Below are 23,210 nucleotides of genomic sequence, written 5' to 3'. Positions count from 1 at the left end.
TCGAGAACCTTCAGAAGGAAAGGAGAACGTTTGTAGATGTGTGTGTGTGTGTGTGTGTGTGTGTGTGTGTGTGTGTGTGTGTGGCAGTTTTTAAGTTGCTAGTTTTCAAAAATCAGCACTTTTTAAAAAATATATTTTATTGATTTTTTACAGAGAGGAAGGGAGACGGAGAGGGATAGAGAGTTAGAAACATCGATGAGAGAGAAACATCGATCAGCTGCTTCCTGCACACTCCCTCCTGGGGATGTGCCCACAACCAAGGTACATGCCCTTGACTGGAATCGAACCTGGGACCCTTGAGTCCTCAGGCCAACGCTCTATCCACTGAGCCAAACCGGTTAGGGCAAAATCAGCACTTTTTAAATGGAAACAACTTGACCAAGAATCTGTCACAGAATTTTGAGACCTATTAAAATGAAGTTTAATGAGAAAAAAAAAAGAGATATTTTCGGAGCTTTACAAGTAAAATGTTCAAGAATGAGAAATGGCTATCCTAATTTATTTAGAAGGAAAGGTACAAATTGTAAAACTTCACTAATTTGGTTAAAGGTGATTGTTTTGAAAAACAAAAGTAATTATATAGGCAATGTTAAAAATTGCTAGAAATTAAAAAGAATAAACATGATAGTATATAGGATAGCATATTAAACATCACATTTACAATGACAACCCCATTCCTTTGGTATTCTATGTTTCATTAGGCTTCTTAAAGATTCAGATAACATTTCTAGAGACTGTTCTCAGAAAAATGCACATGTGTTTATGTAGCCAAAAGGTTGGGTATGATATTAGAGGGCTCTGGAATCATCCATATGGGTCTTTGGAAGGTGGAGTAAGCAAACTAGTAAGGCTAGAAAGATTTTATGAAAGAAATACAGCTATACCACAATAAACAAAAATTTAGTTGTGAGGAAATGATGGTAAACACATTCATTGCCCAAGTAATGACACAAAATACCATGCATTTTAAGCATGTTTTACATTTATGGTAACCTTGTGACACAAATGCTTATTTGTTATTTGTTATTATTCTCTTATTTAATGTCAACACTGCAGTTTAAATATGTTTTTATTGATTATTTTAGAGAGAGAGGAATAGAGAGATAGAAGCATTGATCAGAGAGGAACATTGATTGACTGCCTCCTGCCTGCCCCCTACTGGGGATGGAGCCCACAACCCAGGCATGTGCTCTGACTGGGAATTGAACTGGTGACTTCTTGGTTTATGGATTGATGCTCAACCATTGAGACACACCGGCCGGACAACACTGTACAATTTAAAATATGCTATGTCCTGTCTAGATGTAATAATCTATGTTTCCTATGTTTTTATTTTTTGCTTCTGGTTCCCATTTCAAGGACTTTGAAGGTATTGGGACTTGGGGAACAATAGTTTCCAGTCTAGATTTTGACATGATAGAAGAACTTTTCTAAATCCTTACAGGGATGTACTTGGGGGCTGAAGCTACTCAGTGCCCCTGTAGATGGTCAATCTCTACTGTTTCTATTGCTTGGAGAGCAAGGTGATGGTGATGTAGGTCTCCTCGGACAATGGGGATGATAGAGAGATGTGGATGGATAGGACTTTCTGTCCCTTTTATTCACACTGAGATTTATTTGAATGAGAAAAGGCTGTGTCCAGGCATTTTGTGAATTACCGCCACGGAGCTAGATACATTCCCAGGTAACCTACAATCAATTGGTGGTAAGAGGTGTGGGAGGTACACAGGTGACTCAGCACCAGACTGAATTTGCCACTTATCTTAAGAGTGTTACCAAGTGTCCAGGAAAAGTATTTCAGTTCTGCTGAATCAGTTAGCAGATTGTCATACAATTCACATGTCATACAATCTCCTTTCCTAGACACAATATCCTCAAGGTCATGTCTAGTCATCCTTGTCTGGCACAGAGGAGATGCTTCATAAGGACTCATTGCTGGAGGACAGAGGTGTAGGCAGTGTGCTGTGGGGATTGAGAGGTGAGTGAGAACAGGGCAATATTGGGCCAGCAGGAAGGGCTCCATGGAGAAGGCGTTCTTTGAGATGAACCTTGAAGAGGTGGCAGGACCGTAACCGATCAGATAAGAAAGAGGCCAAAACCTATACATAGGATCCTGGGAGATGGGAAAGAAGCAGCTTGATCAAAGGTTGAGGCTGGAGAGATTATCTGGGAGATGGTGAGTGGTTTGTACTTTGCTCTTGTAATGACACAATGATGGTGATTAGTCGGGAAGGTGGTTTGGTGAAGGTGTGTTTGATGGGTTAGAAATAGAGGCTGTGTGGCAGTCAAGACTGGCCAGGACACTGTTGTAACAGTCCAGCTGCGAGCTGAAGAAGGTGAGTAATGATCTGGAGAAGGAAATCCAAGAGATGGAGACTGGAGATATTGTGGAGGTGGAGTCTGAAGTTCGGCAATTCATAGTTCCCTAGATTACAGTGGTCGGCAAACTCATTAGTCAACAGAGCCAAATATCAACGGTACAATGATTGAAATTTCTTTTGAGAGCCAAATTTTTTAAACTTAAACTATATAGGTAGGTACATTGTTATTAACTTAATTAGGGTACTCCTAAGGCTTAGGAAGAGCCACACTCAAGGGGCCAAAGAGCTGCATGTGGCTCGTGAGCCGCAGTTTGCCGACCATGGCCCTAGAACATACCAGCCCAGGGAAAAAATGGGATGAAAATAACAATAGCACAGTTTTTCTCTCCCTGCTCTCCATCAACTATTTTACAGCCTGAAGTCTTTCTGAAATTTTCCTTCCCCGGGCGCCAGGTAAATAAACAGATGCTGCAGAACTTGCCACGAGTGCTGAGTGTCCCTGCAGGGCCCGCCGAGGCCACCAGTGTCAGCCAAGGCTGGTGCTGCTGGTGCCAATCAGAGGTGCCAACACGGGCAGGCTGAGGTGGGCATCTCATCCAGCGGGGAGGACTCCTCACTCCTAACCTTTATCTAGTCTAGGAATCGGAGCTTCCCTTTGCTTTCACTGTCTTACAGAGACTTTTCTTCTGCCTTTTCTAGCAACCGCTCATTCCATCATGAATTAGGTGTTTGTGCAAGATGAGAAGTTGATGGGATTAGGACAAGTTCTGTGCTGTATTTAAAAATCATTTTCCTCTGGCACTGTCCTTGGCCTTGGATGAGATTTGTGAAGTTTCCTTTTGCCCTTAGAAGGACACCTTCCATGAAAATAAACTCTCTTTGAATCGTGGTGGAGACCCATCTTCCCACTGAGAAGTATGTGCATTTGTGTGTCTGGTGACCAAGACTGATGGGTGGGGGTGGTGGTGAGACTGGGTTTTAGAGAGAAGGGCGAGGGGCAGGTCTTGCAGGGAGTAAAAACGGTCAGAGAGAGATTTTCTCTGCTCAGCAGAGGAAATAGCTTTTCCATATGAAATCACTATATTCTCCAGAAGTTATTTCCTTTGTCACCTCTATAGATATGAAAGCCCATTTATTCTAGTAAGAATTTTTTTCAATAAGTATTTTTTCACATAGGATGTTTGTGACTTCATATGTATTTATTTCTATATAAAGGCATGTGATTATGCAGGCAGATTGTAAAGGCCTTTCTATAGATAAAGTGTAAGGTTTAATTGAATTTGTTGATCTTTTTGCAAAAGTATTTTCTGCTTGACTCTGTTATTTGAAGAAATATGGTCCCTTTTCATTTCTTGTCTTTTTTTAAAGAGACTACTTTTATCCCTATAAGGTTGAACTAGAGAGTTCCAATGTTGTGTAAATGATAGTAGAGTCATCAGGTATTGGTCATATTAAGGCTATTTTCAAATACCCTGGACTTGTACATTGAAAACAGGGCTGCTGGCCTGGCCAGCGAGGCTCAGTGGTTGAGCATTAACCTAAGAACCAAGAGGTCACTGTTCAATTCCTGGTCAGGGTACATGCCTGGATTGTGGACTCAATCCCCCGTAGGGAGCATGCAGGAGGCAGCCCATCAATGATTCCCTCTTATCATTGATGTTTCTGTATCTCTCTCCCTCTTTCTCTCTCTCTGAATCAATGAAAATATATTAAAAAACAAAACAAAACAGGATTGCTGGATTTTGTGCTTTTTGCCACAAAAACTAGTACCTGTGATCTGAGATGAATATTTTAGTTACACTCTTTTCATGGCAAGAAACACAGACTCCCTTAGATACCTGGTCATTGGGTTATGGAAGAATTTGTGTGATGTCCACAACCGTGCCTGTGACCAATGCAACTGTAGCCAGACCGTGCCATGTGCCAATGGGCCCAGGGCCACATATTTGTTCATTTTGGCTCAATGGTTTCTCTGTCCCTGCATAACTTCACTTGCTAAGGGCCTTTGCTTACCATGGTCTCCACTCTACCCCAAGACTTCCTGCCTGTGTGTCTCACTGGCTCTCTCTAGGTTTCCAAAATGTATACTCCCAAGCGCTTGAATGTAATTGGTCAAGTTTATCTTTTCACATTAGGTCATGTCCTTGGCCACTAGCCTATCCTGGTCCTATGGATGTGACTTGGTCGTCTAGGTGACAGGAGCCTAGGGCAGGGCCATTTCCCTTAGAAAGGTGAGTGGGTGGGTGCTCAGGTACTGACTGATATCTCAAGGCAAACAGAATTTCCATTTCGATTGCTCTTCATGGGGGACCGGAAGCTCAGAGCAGCTTCTGTAGTGTGATAGCTTCTGGAAAGTGTTCAGAGCAGTGCTCAATTTCCATTTCCAATTTTCCATCCCACGTCTTTGCTAATAAGGACAAATGAAGAATCTGTGCCATTAACTATGTAATTGAGTCCCAAACTCTGCTGTGAGCCAGGCATCAGACAAAAACACACTCCAAAGCAAAAACCTGGTTTTTATTTTCACCGGCATCACCCAGATCACAGCAGGGTTTTGCCTGCGTGACCCAGGCAGATTGCACCAATTTTCTGCTTTTTTGCTTGTGGAGTCCAGGCTGTTAGTGGTCTTTGGTGGAATGACAGGACATAATATAAAAAGGTTGGAACCTGGAAGGATTTCTAGAATAATATTGTACAGCTTTACTTAAATTGGCCTTTTCTTCTAATTTATTTTCCATTATTCAGTGTATCTAATAACGGTGAATGCAATTTAATTAGAAAATTTTCCTCAAAGGAGGTTTTTTTTTTTCTCTAAGAAAGCACTGGATATTTAAAAAGAATGTTAATTCAAGCAGACACTTTAATTTTTAGTGATTTCATTAGAATGGTAAACTTTAAGATGATTCATAAATATATTTTGTATCATTCTGTAGAAACTGTTGCTACCCATATGCTGATAACCTCTCCATTTTTTTCTTCCCATGAAGACACATATAAACATGCATGTTCCCATATTACGTTCTTGTGTGCTGGTTTGGATTCTGCAGTGGAATGTCAAAATCTTGGCACTTGAGGTGACCACCTGAGTCCAGCTGACGCCAGCTGTGAAATGTTGTATAGACACTTAATCTTGGTATCCCAGGGTTTACTTATTTGTAAAATGAGTTTCTAACAGTGCTTCCCTCACTGGGTTGTTAGGAAGGTACTTAGAATAATAGTATCTGACTTCTAGTATGCGCTCTGAAGACAATTGCTGTTATTTTTTATTCTCGCTCACTTGAGAAAGCACTTGTTGGGATGCAAGTAAACGTCACTGATAGTTATTTAAGAACAACTGACCCAGTTTATATTGTATATTATAGGGTTATATTTTCTAATGAAAAGAAAATAATCTATAGCCTTCAGTTCAGAATCTACTGAATGTCCTATTTGGAGACGTGGTGCTCTCTGTCTCAATGTGTACAACTGATTTTAACAGGAAACTAAATGATGTTTGAAAAGCATAGTTCCCGCATTTTGGCAAATAAAATAATTGAAGGATTTAATGAATTTAGAAAAAAATGATTTTGCTTTCAAAACGTTTAAGCTGTTCAAAACATTTTGTCGAAGAATTTACCTTTTGCCAGAAACCATAATGAAACGAATAAAAAGCTAATAACTCCCCTCCTACAAAGCATTAGCATATGCGATTGTTCTTTTTGTAAGGGAATCTTGTTGCAATTTCATGTTTCTTAAAAATAAAATACTTTACATATTAGCTAAAAGGCATCTTGCTCCATGTAGTCTGTGGAAATGAACCCCAGACAAATTTGCATAGTCACCTTATTTTATGCGTAACTCACAAGTATAGAGAAGACTGAAGACGGGTTAAGATCCTTTCATTCAAAATGTCTTAAACTGTTGATGATGAGAATTTTTTTCTTTTCTAAGCCGATTATGCGATTCACCTGTTGCCCTACAGATGTAAACTTTCACCTGGAGATTCTAGGGTGCCCAGAAGCGAGACAGGCGCCTCCCCTCATCTTCTCTACCCTCCTCACTTCCGAACACCAGCCTTTCCTCCGATTTGTAGAGTAGGAAAATCTAATATACTGGTATGTTTAAAAAGTCCTGTATAATGCACACTACCTAAAGCACAGCAGACTTTGTAAAGTATTGGCATTTCAATATTATTTTAAGAAGCTCCAATTTTACTTCTTAGCCCATTTTTTTTTTCTTACTTTGGAATGTTGCTCTCAGAGTAAACAAGCCCCAACACCCACCAACCCTTAAGTGGCTGCAGGAAATGCCGGACAGTGCATGGAAAGGTCACATGACAGAGGGGAAGGCTGCGCAGAGAGACGAGAAGGTTGCCGCCGCCAGGAGCCCATTAATCAGCGATAAGCGTGCGGAGCGGCTGTCCAGTCAATGGCTGAACCAGAGCGTTAGGGAAACGCTCACCAGAGACGTGTCCACGCTTGCTCGTCGCTGTAACTGATTTTGGATGAACAACATTTACGTCCTGCATGAATGCTTTATTTATTTTTCCAACTCGGCATGCCTGTCTAGACTTCAAGCTGTATTAGCCTGAAAGAGGAAATCAGCTGGGTTACAGGAAAACACCGCCGGCCGATGAGGCAGCTTACCGAACCCTTGTGAACCGTCGGCCTTGACCCCAGGGCTGAGAAAGGGAGAGTGGGGCCTGGTGTGCAGAGAGGAAGGCACCCCTCCTCTGCTCTGCAGGGAGAGTTTCCATTCCTAGTCAAATGGTGGTGCTAGTTCTTTAGTTTTGAGTGACTGCATTTCCTAATTTCATGGTCAGAACAGCCTCCTGTCTTCTGCCTCGGAGCCGATTTCACCAAAACTGAAAATGCAGGCTCCATGCTCAGCAGCTCCTTAACGGGCTCGGAAGGTTAGCTCCTTTCTCTAGCCCAGGCCATAGCACCAGAAGACAGGCTTTGAGGGACATTCTTCTCAAGTAGGTACTCCTGTTTCTTCTCTTTCCATTTTTTTTTTTTTAAATTTTGTTTTTCCTCTTTGGTCTCTGTGCTACTATTTCCAAGCATGAGGTAACTTGGGAGCTTCCCTCCCATGTGAAAAGATGTACCTTTTACTCGGATCGCTCCAGGGATATGTGGCCGACACGTGTTGCTGCGACTTTAAAAGGTTAAAGCTAAACTTGGCCCCGTGGACACTCACTTTGGGAGGAGTGCTCAGCCGGTTCAGAGGGCAGCCTGACTCCCCGGGCCGCAGCCCGGCTGCCCGCCCGCCTTGTGTTGTGTGTTTAGTGGGTTTGACTCTAGCTGTGAGGAACTGTGTTGTTGCAATGCGTCGGAATTTTGAAAGTTACTCATCGGACGGATGGCGGGCCGGCCTGCACACATCCCCTGTTTCCTTACTCCTCGGTGCTGTAATTTATGGGAGTTTGAGCGAAGCAATCTGAATAAGCCATGGTTTGTTCCCCGAAGGCAGTCGAGTTTTCTGAAAAGCTGCGCCATCGAGCAATGCGAAAGGGACACCCCCTCTCTGCCCTGAGCTTTCAGGCAAGTTCTCCGCAGTCCTGCTGCCTTGGTTTGCTCTTCTGTGAAAGCAGATGAGCCCTTTGGGCAGCAGGACGGGGGTGCGTTCGTGCCACCCCCGCACACGGGGCGCCTGCCCTCCTGAGGTGGCAGCCACGGAAGGCAGGCAGGATACTTTCATTTTGGCGAGAGGAACGCCACCCGCTCCAGGAAATGTGCATGAGGCTGTAAGTTTCATGCTTTGTCAGGAGGGTAAACATTTCTCCTTCTCTCAGATGTGCCCATGAAGCCAACTTGATATAAGGGTTGGGCTTTATCAGGACTTGGGTCATGGCACTGATTGCCCGTTCAAAGGTGCCAGATTTCTATTGGTTTCTATGGACCAGATCAAATCGCCTTGCAGAGCAACTCCAAGAAAGAGGTTGCTGGGAAAATCATCTGGTTTTTATGTGTTTATATACATGCTTGTGTGTGTACACACACACACACACACACACACGCACACAGGTATATATGTATATGTGTGTGTATGTGTATATATATAAAAATGAAGTTGGATGTGAACTTCTGAGACCTAGATTTCAGAGTTCATTTCTACCCAATAAAATTCCTATTTCTCAAATGCAAATGTTTGTTCCGATGTTATTACTGTCCTATGAAGATATCAGGCCTCGGCATGCACGGCTGTAATACTCCAGAATTTGGACACAATATCGTAGAGGTTGTTAGATTTTCAAAGAGATGAGGAACAAAAATAATGTAAATATCAGAGATGTGACATGTAGGGGGAAAGGCAAAGTTTTGAATATGAATATAAAGGTTGTGATTACTAGCAGGATAGTTTTCTTAGACGCTTGGGGATATTTGTCTTGTTTTATTGCTCGTGATAGCCAAGGAAAGGAAGAAAGCTCATGCGTCTTAAATTTGCAATAAGAACAAAGTTAAGCAATTATCTCTCATTTCAAAGGACTGTATCTTTCGCTCAGTTTAGGATTTAGAGGTAGGCCCTGTCTGCCTTCCCCCCACCGCTCCCTCTAGACCTCTATACAATAGACATATACACACTGGGCGCCTGCTAAACAATTTTGTATTGTCATCTATGGGTTCTCTGAGTATTTGTCCATATTCGTTTAGCCCAGTTGGTCAGAACAACTGCTGGGGCTCAGGGCCCAGTGGTTGGGCTTTAGTTTGCTTTGGACAGAGAACAGCTTTGTTTCACGGTTGCAGATTGTCTGCAAAGAAAACAGTCAAGAGTGACGGTGACCAGCTCTGAGTAGACTGTGCAAATTCCATTGATGTCGGTTGAGATGTGGTCCTGCACACTCATCTTTATTCGGGCTTGTACCATCTCTTCACCCCTAAAAATATTTTTCTAGAAAGCTTATACTTCTGCTCAGGTCTTCCATAGCAGTTGCTCGCTCTTCGGTGAGGTCTTAGACATTAGGTCCTTTAATTCAAATCCACAGAAGACGGCAGAGTTCACAGCTCCCTCCGCTGTCTAGCTGTGCAATTTCATCTTTGCACAATTCCTCACCTGCAAAGTAAGGGTATTATGAGTAACTGGCGGATATAATTGTATGGAGCAAATAAGATTAAACCACTCATTGAGCTACTTAAAGTCTTCAAGAGTCAGAAACTCATTTTCATTCTAAGCCTAGTACAGTGCCTGATAATAAGTGCTGTTTGAGTAAATGACCGGAACTCATGGTCAGCACCGTAGCTGCTAGAAGTTTGCATTCATCTGACTATAACTTGCAACTTGAGCTGAATCAAAAAGGGCAACACACCCCATCCGGTTGAGCAGGCCACCTGTGGACATGCTGCTGCTTTTGAAATGAGCATGAAGTGTCAGAAGAGAAAGCGTGAAAACCTCCAACATCCTTCCCTCCGTTGTTCCTCTCCTTTGTGACTGTAAGGACAGTCACACTCCTTTGTGATGAGACGAGTAGCAAAGAAAATGCTGTGAGAGTAGGTAAAAGACTTGTTACATTTATTTTGGCATCAAGAGAAGCATTTTACTCCAGCCAGGTGCCTCAGTTGGTTGGAGTATTGTCCCGTGCACCAAAAGGGTTGCAGGTTTGATTCCCAGTCAGGGCACATATGAAAGGCAACTGATAAATGTGTCTCTCTCTCTCCCTTCATCTATTTCTAAATATCAGTAAACATATCCTCAGTGAGGATTTTTAAAACAGTGTTTTACTTGGTTCTTGGGCAAGGTGTGAGTCTGTGTACATGTAGAGTTATGCTGTAACTTCAATCCTACTTGAAGCCTGGGTTAGCCTCTCTCTCACTATCTTTGCAACAATTATCTACTGCCCATGAGATGGTAGCAAACGCAATTATATCAGCACCTAATGTTTAGGGGTTTCTTACTTTGCACAGTGCTATTTCTAGCTGTTATCAGATTTAATCTTGACAATGATCTTAACTGGTAAACAATAGAATGATTCCAATTTTACAAATGAGGGAACCAAAGCTTTGTGAAGTTAGGTAATGTGTCCAATGTTAACCACTTTATAAGTGACAATCCTAAAACTGGAAGATCAGTATTTTGAAAGTTCATGCCCTCTGCTATTACTTGATACAACATTAATTTCTAAAGTTTTTGATCAATCTGATCCTTGCCTTGGAGAAGCAAGCTCAGCTTGCTTCAGAGAGAATAGGCTGATCAAAGAACATATTATACTTTCTCGAAGTTTCAGTAGCTTCATCTGTGAAAGGGGAGAATGATACCTGACTTACAGAAGTTTGCTGGCTATTGATGAGGATTACATTAAGTAAACTATCTAGAAGAGCTTTGTAAAAAGTTTCAGTTTAGCCGAAACCGGTTTGGCTCAGTGGATAGAGGGTCGGCCTGCGGACTCAAGGGTCCCGGGTTTGATTCTGGTCAAGGGCATGTACCTGGGTTGCAGGCACATCCCCAGTGGGGGATGTGCAGGAGGCAGCTGATCGATGTTTCTCTCTCATCGATGTTTCTAGCTCTCTCTCTCTCTCCCTTCCTCTCTGTAAATCAATATCAGAGATGTGATAATCAATAAAATATATTTAAAAAAAGTTTCAGTTTAATAAAATGCACGTTTTTATCTGGAAGGTATAAATCATTTCCTAGTTACATGTAAAACCTTGTCACCAAGTGACTGAGAGTAGCCCGGGCTTGGTGCTATGGAATGGGTGTGAGCGGCGGTTGACAATGTCCTTCAGGACCTAGACTGTGTGCCCTGGACACAGTGTGGGTCAGGAATCTTGGCCTTCTGGCCACGTGGCTGAGCTTGAGTGTGAGCAAGGCAGGCAGGATAGAAGGAATGGCCGAGGACAGCCTCAGGGAGCTGCTGCTCACCTCTCCGACCACTCCTCTCCCTGGCTCACCCTGCAGTCTTCAGGAGGCTCCCTGACTTCTCCGAGCGGACAGGTGGCTAGGAGCTTCCCGGACCTCCTGTTACAAAAACCACAGTGACTTAGCAGCTGCACACCTGGAGCCTCATTCTTTTAACCTCAGCCTTTAGGAGCTGAATCTGGCTCCAGTCTCCTATTTGTAGCTGCTCCAACTCTCAGTTCTTTGGTGTTTCCTGCTAAGAATGGATACAAATGGGCACCATCTTCCAGGTCCTGTTTGGGCACTGCCAGTGACAGTGGGGAGAGACAGGCCACAACAAAATCACAATCCTGGGGAAGTTGAAAGTGTAAGACTTGCTCAGGGGATGAGCTCATGGCTGCTGTGCTAAGTCCCCGTGCTTTGCTGGCAGAGTAGAGAGCCCCTGGCATTCGGTCTCCTCCCATCCCATCCAGCTGTTCTCTTATCCAGTGGCAGCTGAGCTCTCTGAACACACCTCTCCCCCTGGGCTGTCCCTTTAGTTAAGTGGATGGTCTGCATTTCTGAGACCTCTCCTGGCTCTGCTGTTCATAGAAGTGGCCTCACTGGGCTATTTCCCTTCTGAATTCCAATAAAGATACTAAGGAATCCACAAGAACTTTGGAGTTTATCTGACAGAAAACATTTGTCCTTTGTACATTCATTTTTATTTACTATAGCCAATTAGCTGTCAGGATTTGTTCTCTTAAAACCAAAATACGGAAAGGAGTCTAATTAAAGATGATGACATCATAGCTTTAGCCCATTTTAATCTATTTCACTTTAAAACTATGTGATAAATACAGATGTAATTTTTTTTATATGGAGGTTTGAAAATCCTCCTTGCACTGAGTTTTACTATGGGATATTTAGAGATGAAGTTTAGTCAGAATCCAGTATAGTTCAACTTGACAAACACTGCTAGGCTCTTTTCCTGATTATATTTAAGGAGTGAGTAATATTTACAAGGGCCCGGCTGTGGTTTATTCAGATCTGTCCCGGAGTCTCTGCTCCCAGCCAGACTGAAAGTGCCTCCAGTGCAGAGATGGGGTTTGTTCAGACTGGCACTCACTCCAGTGCCTGGGGAGGGGCTGGGATACCCAGGGAGTCTGGGGCATAACTGTTGTGTTCAATAGAACCCAATAAGTTCTCTGACCTCAGGGCATTTACTATCACTTAGGGTCAGTAAGGCACATAATATGACATCACATTATTGTATGATGCCTATAGTATGGACTGTAGACCATACTATCACATAATATAGTAAGGCAGAGTAGAAGATGGTGAGTGCTTTGGGAGTGATGAGCACCATGGTGCGGAAGCACAAAGAGAGGACGTTATTTCTGGTTGAGGGAGAAATGGGGAAGGGGTTGGGTGTTTCTAGAGGTGGGTGAGATGGAAGGGGTGCTGTCACTATTTGCCCGTGACCTTAAAGATGGGTTATGTTTATACAGGAAAATACAAGGACAGGGAAGGCCGTAAGAAGAGACATGGAGAAAAAGTGTTAGGGAATCATTAGCCAGCCTCAGAGGAACATAGGTGAGAAGCATGCAGGGAGGTGGTATGTGATCATTCAGGAATGGAGCTAATGTCATATTTTTGGACTTGCTAGTGTAGGCATTAAAGATTTTGGAGTAGAGTTGGAATAAAATAAAAACTTAACCCTAGAAAAACACTGTGTAGATTGAAGTTTTCAGATGAAAAGGGAGTACATCAATTTGGAGGTGATTAGAATAGTTCAAGAGAGTTATAATAAAATTTAAAAATTATTTAGGACTTGCTCTTTGAAATGATTGCTTATGGTTGTAAAGAGGATTTTGTTTCAAAAGTGACTAGTGGAGAAAGAAGTAGGCTGGCAGTAAAAAGAAATTACTCTGCTACTGATGTGCTGAGTAACCTGAAGTAAACAACTTGCATGCTCAGCGCTCTGTTTTCCCATCTGTAAAGTGGGCATAATAACTACAAACTCCCATCCAAGATTCTGCTAGTGATACAGTGAAGACATGGCATCATTCTATTGGTTTATGTGCTTTATGCTTAAGGGAATGGGGGCACTGAATTCAGTGATTTGAGGATAGAAGGAAGAAGTCAGATTGTACTTTCTCTTTTCCTCTTTTTTTTTTTTTCTCTTCTAAGGAGAAATAACAGGTAAGGGTGCCAATTAAAAAGAAAAAAGAAAAGGCAAAGACTTATTGGGGGTGGGGCTTGGGGAAAGGCCAACACACTAAGTAATTTAATTTCAGTTACAATAAATCTCAAATGATGACACTATACTCCTGAGAATGTGTCATGGTGGACAATGCCTGGCTTTGTATTTTAAGCAGAAGTGCAGGGAGAGGGTGACATTATAATATTTGGCATGAAGAACATGGTTCATGTCGGTTTGTTGGTCTATTTCTCCAGATCGTGTAGGCTTCACAAATCAAGGTACTTCAAGTCTAGTGTGTGAAGGAAAATATTCATAGAAAAATGTTTTCTAGGAAAGGAAAAAGCAGAAAGCAATGGTCTCCTGCTTGCTATGGCACTCATGTTGCATAAACAATATTAATGTAGTTGAGTAACAAGCACTCAGAGCAGTTCACAAATTATTCATGTGTAGACTATGCAGGGCCCTTGCCTCACTTCCTTCTCACCACCTGGATTCTATCCATTTTACTCCTCCCTCAGCACTTGGAATACAAGCCAAATTTAAGTGTGCCAATTTTCTACTTGTTAGCAGTCATGGTAATATGTTGTCCAGTGGGGAAAGGGATTTATAATACTAAATGAAGGGAGGTTTTTGGATTGTTTGAAACTTTAATTTGTTGATGGCATTCCTAGAATCCATTACCACCGATATCTGAGAATTGAGTACATTAGACAAGTTTGTAGACTTACAAAAGTGTAGCTAGTGAGGGCTGCACTTGACTTCTTTATGCAGCTCTTTAGTTCAAAATTTATTGCCAATTTTATTTATCAAACTTATTCTCAGAGGAGTTGTGTTTGCTGTGGCCACAAGGAAACATCTGTGAGCTTAAACCGTAGAGGCATATAGCCAGTTAGAACATTTGGCCTATAAAGCTTAGATTGCAGAAGAAAAAAATTAATCACGGCAACCCTTAAAAATATCAAGAAGGCAACTAAAAAAATGTCTTATCACAGACAAACTTAAGTATTGAGTTCATGTTAATTAAGAAATGTCAGAATCCATAATGAATCAACTAGGAGTGTCATATTATGGCAAGTTTGGAAGTTGATGTCAATCTCTACCGCTAGGATTTATGGCAGATTATATAATGAAATCCCAAGTTCCAAGAGATCAAAGGAAATGCTGGCTCTTTCTTCATCCATTCTCTTAGGTCAAGCCTACCCAACAAGAAGCCAAGCAGAGAGTTGAGCAATTATCTGAAGTGGGTGGTAGAGACTGCCAAAACCAGATAATACATAACCAGAAAGTCACCGTGGAGGGGGGAAATGTGGGCTGAAAATAGAAGGGATGAGGGCAAAATGTCAAACAATTTGGTCAGTGTCCATAGTCTAAATTGATTGGATAATAGCCAATTCCTTGCTTTGTGTAATTATTTAGAATGAGCCTAAAAGACTGGGTTTAAAAAAAATCAAAAGAAGATGCTTAGGCTGTTGTATGTTTGTGCAAAATTTCTCCATATCTGTATTACCATCTGTGACATGTCTAACTCTGAGTTTTTCTAGGGATTGTATTTCACTGTTTTAGATTAGTGGGTCCAAGTGATTGAAGAAGCCCATATGATCTATGGACTCACATGGAGAAAAATTTTCTTTCGTAGATTAATTGAAGGTTATATTTAATTAGCCTTTTCACCTCTATGGCATATGCTTATGAATTTTCCATGGGAAATGATTCTTTCTTACCTTCATCACTTTTTTGCATGACAATTTCTGTATCTCCTTGATTTTAGTAGGACATAATGGAGTAAACAAGCCATCTAGAATAGCATTTACATTACTATTGCTTTAAAAAACAACAACTGTCAAAGTCTCAGATCAATATGGTATTTTTCTCTATTTGATATGGAAACCATAAACCACTTTCTCTGAGCAGATGTTTCCTAGACATAAAATATAGAGTTCATGGGTCCCTATAAATCTGTCATTGGGTACCTGTTAATTCTGAGTCTCCTTAACTCAATGTTAAACTTTCCATTTGTTGTTGTTGTTTTGTTGAGAGAATGTTAATAAATTAGGTTCATTGCTGCTTGCAAATAAGAAAAAACATAGTCACACTAGTCTTTTAGATGGAAAAACAAAGTTAAGACATTAAACAAGTATTTTTTTTCACTTTATCACGTCTTGTATATTTGAAGTCATTAGACAGCATTAAAAAATATCAGGGCCTTTTTCAATACCTGACACCCCTAATGTTTGAAATCCACAGTGAAAATTACCAATGGATTCTTCCTGAGTTACCCTAAGGGAGTCTATTGAAATATCATATAATAAAGTAAAAATTTAGGGAGAATTTTACGTGTAAGTAAGGATTAAGAAAGTTGTTTTACAAATAATAGGATAAAAGTGTGTATTGAGTGGCATTGCTAAATTCCTCACTTACTTCATGCAGTGACGGCTTTTCCTATCATATAGCAAAGTCTGAGTCTCCCTGGTGAACCCCTACCACACAGCTACCGCAGGTGCAACTCTGCTGTTGAACACAGTTGGAGATACTGTGGCCCATGACTTTTTGCTCTAAGGGCAACATTGATCTGCAGAATTGGAAGTCAGCTGTATACCTGAGTGGATAGAGTAGATGGTGGCCTATGCATTCTGCAAAAAATGCTGGGCAATGGTGTCGATGGTAAATAACTTCTGTCCTATTTAGCTTTGTAAAATACGATGGTCAAGGAATTTGAGCTGAACAGACGAGTGAAACATGATTCTCCAGTGCCTATTGCTAAGTGAGACTGCTTTTATCTTTAGCCACTTGTCTAATTTATTTATTTTTAAATCCTCACTGGAGGGCGTTTTTACCATTGATCTTTAGAAAGGGAGAGAGTGGAAGGGAGCAAGGATGGGGAAGAGAGACAGAGAGGGAAACATCGAGATGAGAGAAACATTGATTGGTTGCCTCCTGCACCCACCCCGACTGCACCCACCCGGGGGTCGAGCCTGCAACCAAGGTACGTGCCCTTGACCAGGAATTGAACTGAGACCCTTTGCTCTGAGGGCTGACACCCTAACCACTGAGAAACCCAGTCAGGGCAGACCACTTGTTTTATTTATGTGAGGAATCAAATCAGCTTTAATTAAGGAAATCTTAAGAAACCACTCATACCGCCTTTTTGCTCCCTCTTAAAAACAAACGAAGAAGGAAACTAGAAAGACTACGGCACAAAAACTTCTGCATGTTTCCCAGGGCTATAGTAGCAAATCTTAGCACAGCTCTTTTAGAAAGGATGGAGGAATTAATCTGAATTTTGAATCACCACTGAGGTATGTGTGAGCATATTTGTTTCCTGTTTCTCTCCCATGACTTCTTCCATGAATACATAAGGCACAATTTGGCCATTGGGTGTGGAGAATAATTTTCCATTTAATTTCTTTGATTGTCAAGCCGGTATTGCCAGAGGCCTAGCAGTACACCAGGTATCCCCGTGTGCTCCTTGGAGGGAGGGATACGATCTGTGAGCCACCCCATTAAAACATCCCTTCCATACACTGTGTGGTCGAAGTTCTTTACATATTATTGGGAAGGTTAGGGAATTTATCTACAATGATCAACAGTATATTCCACATGCAGAAAACCCAAACTTAAAAAAAAACAACACCTCTTTTATTTCATTCTTGTGTCCCTCAGAGTTCTATCATAGCTGCTAGCAAGTGGAAATATTTCCTGATTTGAATTTCAGAAGCTCCTTTTCTCCTGCCAGTTGGATGATGCTAATAAGAAGCAAAATGTGAGTGTGTGTTTAATTTAACCCTAAAGTAGAACAGCTTCAGAATATAGACTTTGTATATTCAGTTACCTACCAAGAAATGGAGACATGATCCTTACATTCTCAATCATCGAGAAGCTTTTCTATTGAATTTATTATTTGAAAGTGACAAGTGGGAGTATCATAGTGAAAGCACACATGTATTTGGTGGACAAGTAGCCATTTCATTTGCATTTTTGATCACTAAGCAATCATGTCTTTTTTTTATTTAAAATTTAAAAGAGAAAATAACTTACTGATCTTCAGGTCCATTCCTCATGCCCTCCACAGAACATTTATAAACGACTTAGCAAACCTCTTAGAAAGCCGGGCATATATTACATTGAAAGTACAAGTTGTCGCTGTTGCCAAAAGCCAACCTGAGAGGCTGTGTGCTCATTTAACAGTTTGTGAATCCAGTGCCAGGCATGTGATAGAAAGATTAAAATCCTTTCTGATTTCTAAATACCGTGCCCATACCCTTCAATAGCCAGGAAGTCTGAGTCAACTGAAGAACACTGTAAGGTTTCTTTTTATGTAACCAGCCCAAATTGCGGGGGGGGGGGGGGGGGGGGTGGGGAGAGAGAGGAAGGGGGAAGGGGTGAGGACGCTGAGGTGTGGGACACAGTCTGTGTGCCCATCAGCTCGAGATGCCAGTGGCCTAAGCCTGGTTTCACCAAGGACCACACTGGCATGTACTGCTCAGCACGGTAACTTCCTCACTGTAGAGCTGGCTTGAAATTTTGGGAAAATTTTGGTTGGGCCTTGTTTGCCTTGCTGTGCGGGAAAGGAAGGCTTCTAGGCAAAGACCTCACTGAGCGACTAACCAAAATGTTAAATCACGTCACTAGTTCCAGGCTTTGCCACTGTCCTCAGCGGTGCGGTGGGACTGGTCCGGCCAGTCTTCTGAGGGTGACTGTTCTTAGGGATTTGGAAGCAACCCCAGCGCCTCTTCAAGGGCATGGCTGCCGGCAGGCTGTTTAGAAGCTGCGGCAAAAACTCCTCTGGCGCAGGAATCTTAAACGGCTGTCTCTCAAATCCTTGTATTAGGAGTTTGAATATTGGATTGTGTGCCCACCACCCAAAGTCAAGTCTTCTTCCATCACTATATACTCGGCCCCCTTAACCCTTTACTACCCGCCCCACCTCCATACAGACCCTGCATCATAGAAATGTTCACTTGAAACCTATATGATCTATTAACCAGTGTCTTTCCCAATAAGTTTAATTAAAAAAAAAAAAAAAGTCAGAGCAACTGCGAATGATCTCTTATGTGAATCACAGAACTCCTAACAGGGTGATGTTGCCTGGAGCTATTTGCCAGCTCAATGCAGACAGTTTGGAGAGCAAGGAGCAAGACAATGAAGCCAGAGGAAGGAAGGAAAAGGTTTTTAAACAAATAAACGAGTCCTCTGCCCAACTGAGGCTGGGGGAAGAACGAATGCAAACCACTAGGAGCTTTTCTATCCGTTACTCCTTTTCTTGTGGTCTGTGTTTCCACGCACTTGTCAGTCTCTGAGTGGTCTTCTACCTGACGCTGATTTTTCTAGAAAGGCCCACGTATGTGCTGTGGCTGGGACTTTGAGAGAGGTCTGAAACAAAGCCATGGGGATTCCAGGGACCATTGAACTCATTGTGCGTCTGTCTGCATAACTGTGCCATTCAGGTAATAGCACCAGAATCATATCCCTCCATTTTTATTGCCTTTCCATTTATTGATGAAACAGGACATCAGTGGTCTCCTACTCCCAAAGGTATTTGGCTCTATTAATTTTAAAATTTGGTCTTAATGTAAACAGAATCTAAGGGCCAAAGAGTACAATACGTCCTATATAATAAAAGGCTAATATGCAAATCGACCCAACGGTCACAATGATGCGCACTGACCACCAGGGGGTAGATGCTCAATGCAGGAGCTGCCCCCTGGTGGTCAGTGTGCCAGGGCAGTCAGACATCCCCTGAGGGCTCCCGGACTGCAAGAGGGCGCAGGCCGGGCTGAGGCACCTCTCTGAGTGCACGGATTTCATGCACCAGGCCTCTAGTAAAATATATTAGTAGGTTAGTGATATGCCACATGTGGGGTTGTTCCACAACCATTCTTTCTTCCTGTTTTTTTTTTTTTTTTTTAAGATCTAAGTGTCAAGTTACAAAAGATCAATTCTTTAAATCCTATTTATTTTCTGATTTACTTTGATCATCCCTGGAATCAGTTCATTCAAGTAATGAATATGACAGTAATATGACCTCTACACTTATCAATCCCATTTTCTGCTGGTAATGGTGCTTTGTGCCTAACAGAGAAAAGCTTGTTTAGTCATTACAACATCTTTTGGAGTGGGGATCATTATGCCCATTTTCTAGGGAAGCAAACAAAGGCTTAGAGAAATCCAGTAAGTTGCTGAAGACCATCTGATTTGAACCTTGAACAGTTACCCAAGATCTTAGCCACTGTGAACATGAGTTTGCAGGTTATGTTTGCGGGTATAGGGCTTAGATGCTGAAGGAAATACAGCAGCTATATAAAAAGTCTCTTCCTTTGAGAAGCTTATAATTCAGTGAAATGTGGAGCTCAAGTGCTCACTGTGAATTATTTGTATCTCCATTGCATGAACACCTTCTTATGGTTTCCTTGTTACTGTTTAGAACTCAACCACTCAAGACACAAACTTTAAGGCTAAGACTTTGCCATGAGTGTAGACAGTGCCATTTCTATTTTTGTCATCGTATGAGTACCTTTTCCTGCCTGTAAATGGCACTTAATAGAGTTGACTGATTATATCTGGACCAGTTTTTACTTAGCAAAGAGACAGCAGGCCAGGGTTGACTGACCAGTATCATTATTTATTCAGTTCCCATTCAGACTTCTCTTCCACTGGTGAAAATGTGCCACCAGATTTGACTCCAAGCTGGAGAGGTGAAGGAGTCCTTTGACCAGTAAACTGTAGCCATACCATCTGGTTTGCCTTGCTAATTAAATTTGACATATATTAATGGTAAACATTATTTTGGGGTCTGTGGACACATCTGAACTAAAGATGGCAAGAGATGACTCAGATGGATAAAGACTGGCAGAAGGAAGGATAATCCACAAAATGGTAAATCACACATGAAAAAACAAGAAGTAATTACAATATAACAATATGTGTTCACTTCCACTAATAAATATGCTCCTGTTATGTTCTCGTTATTCTCTATTTGGGTCAAATTACTTTGCCGCTGTATTTCCATTCTTACTAGTACTATTTGCTGTGATTTCTCCTGGTTTTGACGCTCTCTTGTGGCTTTCATCTCGTCTCTAAGTAAATTGCAAACCAGTAAATATATTCTAATACTGTGTATTATAATTCTTGCCTTTATGCTGGGTGCCAAGAGAAGGGACTTCTTTTATTAATTTATCTATCTGAGTATGTACTAATAGGAGCCCTAATACACACTTTGATTATGGTTGGTTGAGTCTAAGAGGTTCAGTTTGGTTCATTCGATTTATTTTGGCTTGTCTACATAACAGTGCCACACTGCAAATTACGGTGGCTTTCTCTTCGTATTGTTGTCCTGACACATGGGAGCAAAGAAATGGAGCAGAACTTTCTCTCCAGTCTGAAGCTCTATTTATACAACAACAATGTATCCTCACAAGCAGTGAAAGTTGGGGTTCCATGGTGTCAAAGGGAACCAGACACCAGAAGCTAGAATCAACTGATGCATGCACATAGCCATGTCTACATTTTCTTTCTATGATAACTTTGAGTCATTGTTTTGGCATCTATTTAAACATTATCAGTAGTTTCCCTGGCCAGTGTGGCTTGGTTGGTTAGGTATGGTCCTGTGAACCAAAAGGTTGCTGGTTCAATTCCCAGTCAGGGCACAGGTCTGGGTTTAGGGCTTGAACCTCCGTTGGTATGCTGGAGGGAGCCGATTAATATTCCTCTCTCATATCAATGTCTCTCTCTCTCTCTCTCTCTCTCTCTCTCTCTCTCTCTCTCTCTCTCCCTCTCCCTCTCTCCCACTCCCTCTCCCTCTCTCCCTCTCCCTTTCCTTCTCTCCCTCTCCCTCTCCCTCTCCCTCTCCCTCTCCCTCTCCCTCTCCCTCTCCCTTTCCCTCTCCCCCTCTCCCTCTCCCTCTCCCTCTCCCTCTCCCTCTCCCTCTCCCTCTCCCTCTCCCTCTCCCTCTCCCTCTCCCTCTCCCTCCCTTCCTCCCTCCCTCCCTTTCCCTCTCTAAAAAAATCAATAAAAAATATTTTAAAAAATCTTAATATGTTATTGCCCATCAGAATATACATAAGATTTTGTTGAGTATTGACAAAATTACAGAATAGTTTATGATCTTTACTCAGCCCAAACATGCAGAACACATTCCTTGTCATTACTTTGGCAACAAGGGAGTTGGCTAGTGTGTTTAAAAATATTTTGCCCATGTTTCTGTTGATCTTTCTTCAATCCCACTGGGAGATGGGAACAAGATGTGGTGGGAATCGTGGTTGAGTCAACTAGGAAGCAAAAGTCCTTCCCAGGGATGGGTGGGAGGGAGAAGTACGCCTCAGAGGGTTGATGGTTATCTTGTTGGCCTGTTGGGCCCTCTTAGGGAAGATTTTCTGGGATAAGAAAGCTTATTGGTTGTCCTTGCTGTGCCAGGGATCGCACCAGCTGTCCCCACTGCAGGCTCATCTGTCTCCCACATCAGCACCTCTGCCTTGCGTTTCAGCTGAAATTCTTTCTACCTAGAAGAGAACCAAGAAGGAAAGGTGTTTCAAATGTTGAGACCTCAGACCAAACTATAGAAATCTGCTCTGACGAGAGACCTGAAGAAATCCATTTCCAGTGTTTTTCAGTAGAGGTAATATAAAAACAGCTCTGCTGGTTTTCATCGGAAGGCTTTCTGGTGTCACCTCTCTGAGAGCTGCCTACCTGAGGGATTCATCCTCATAACCTGAGGATTTGTTTCAGGGTTCATATGATACTGGGGGGACAGTTTGTTAATCTATTCTAGGGGCTCTATGCTTTAACCCAGCCGTGGGCAAACTACGGCCCACGGGCCAGATCCGGCCCATTTGAAATGAATAAAACTAAAAAAAAAAAAAAAGACCGTACCCTTTTATGTAATGATGTTTACTTTGAATTTATATTAGTTCACACAAACACTCCATCCATGCTTTTGTTCCGGCCCTCCGGTCCAGTTTAAGAACCCATTGTGGCCCTCGAGTCAAAAAGTTTGCCCACCCCTGCTTTAACCTTTTATCCAGGTAATGTAGACACAGGTTGGCGCTGCTGATGGCTTTGATGCCATGTTCTAATGTTGAACGAAATTGGAGGAAGGCCATGCTTTGGAGCATTGAATTGTCTAGAAGTGCCATTTGTCATTTTTAAATGAGTTCGTTACCTTTCTTATGCTTCCATTTAAAAATGGTTCTTGTGTTTTGCCTATTGTAGAATGCATGTTAATATTAACAAGTTTTGAGAAAAGAATAAAGATGTAAACAGACATCCCCTACATGCTCACCAGTCACAGATAATTACTAAAAATATTTAGTATATTTTCTTTAAATCTGTTGCTAGAATATATGTATTTATTAATATATATTTGTACAATAAAAAATAAAAAATTATCATGATATGTTAACAAAAACCCAACATACAACACAATTTCCATTTGTACAATACATACTTTGTATTGACGCACACACAAACACACATGCACATATACAAAGTATGTATTTTGCAAGTGAAATTGTGTTGTATCTTGGGTTTTCATTAACATTATATTGTATAATATATATGTATAACATATATACATAATATACACATATATATGCACACATATACATACAGTATGTATTTTGCAAATTGAAATTATATTGTATCTTACAGAATTTACTTAACATTAGAATTTAATTACTTAGGTGTTGTAACTAGTATCATTGTCCACATCTCTGTTAATTTCCTAATAAATAATTCTTAAAAGCTGAAATGTAGTGTCAAAGGGCAAAGCTACTTTTAAGGTTCTTGAAAAATTGCCCTATTTTTCTTCTTTCCTTTTAAATACTATTATTTTGCAGAAACTCTCCTTAAAGATGCCAAGCAAAAATTGTCCACAATCCTCTCTAGAAATCATATCATTA

At 41.5% G+C, this 23,210-nt stretch overlaps 1 protein-coding gene across 3 annotated transcripts in view; it reads left to right on the top strand.

The window, feature by feature from the left end:
• ESR1 (estrogen receptor 1) overlaps window positions 1-23,210 on the top strand; it is a 332,293-nt gene that overhangs the window by 22,710 nt on the left and 286,373 nt on the right. The window contains exon 2 of one of the 3 annotated variants that reach the window (XM_059700044.1): window positions 16,978-17,077. The exons of 1 other annotated variant lie outside the window; for it this stretch is intronic. The gene's annotated coding sequence lies outside the window, so the exon portion shown is untranslated. Of the gene's footprint in view, window positions 1-6,917; window positions 7,279-16,977; window positions 17,078-23,210 lie in introns of those variants that run through there. One more of the 3 variants, XM_059700046.1, reaches the window with a different exon arrangement.

This window comes from Myotis daubentonii, chromosome 6 (assembly GCF_963259705.1).
Source record: "Myotis daubentonii chromosome 6, mMyoDau2.1, whole genome shotgun sequence".
Taxonomy (NCBI): Eukaryota; Metazoa; Chordata; class Mammalia; order Chiroptera; family Vespertilionidae; genus Myotis; species Myotis daubentonii.
The sequence above is the reverse complement of the archived record's forward strand: the minus strand, read 5'-3'. Positions and strand labels throughout refer to the sequence as shown.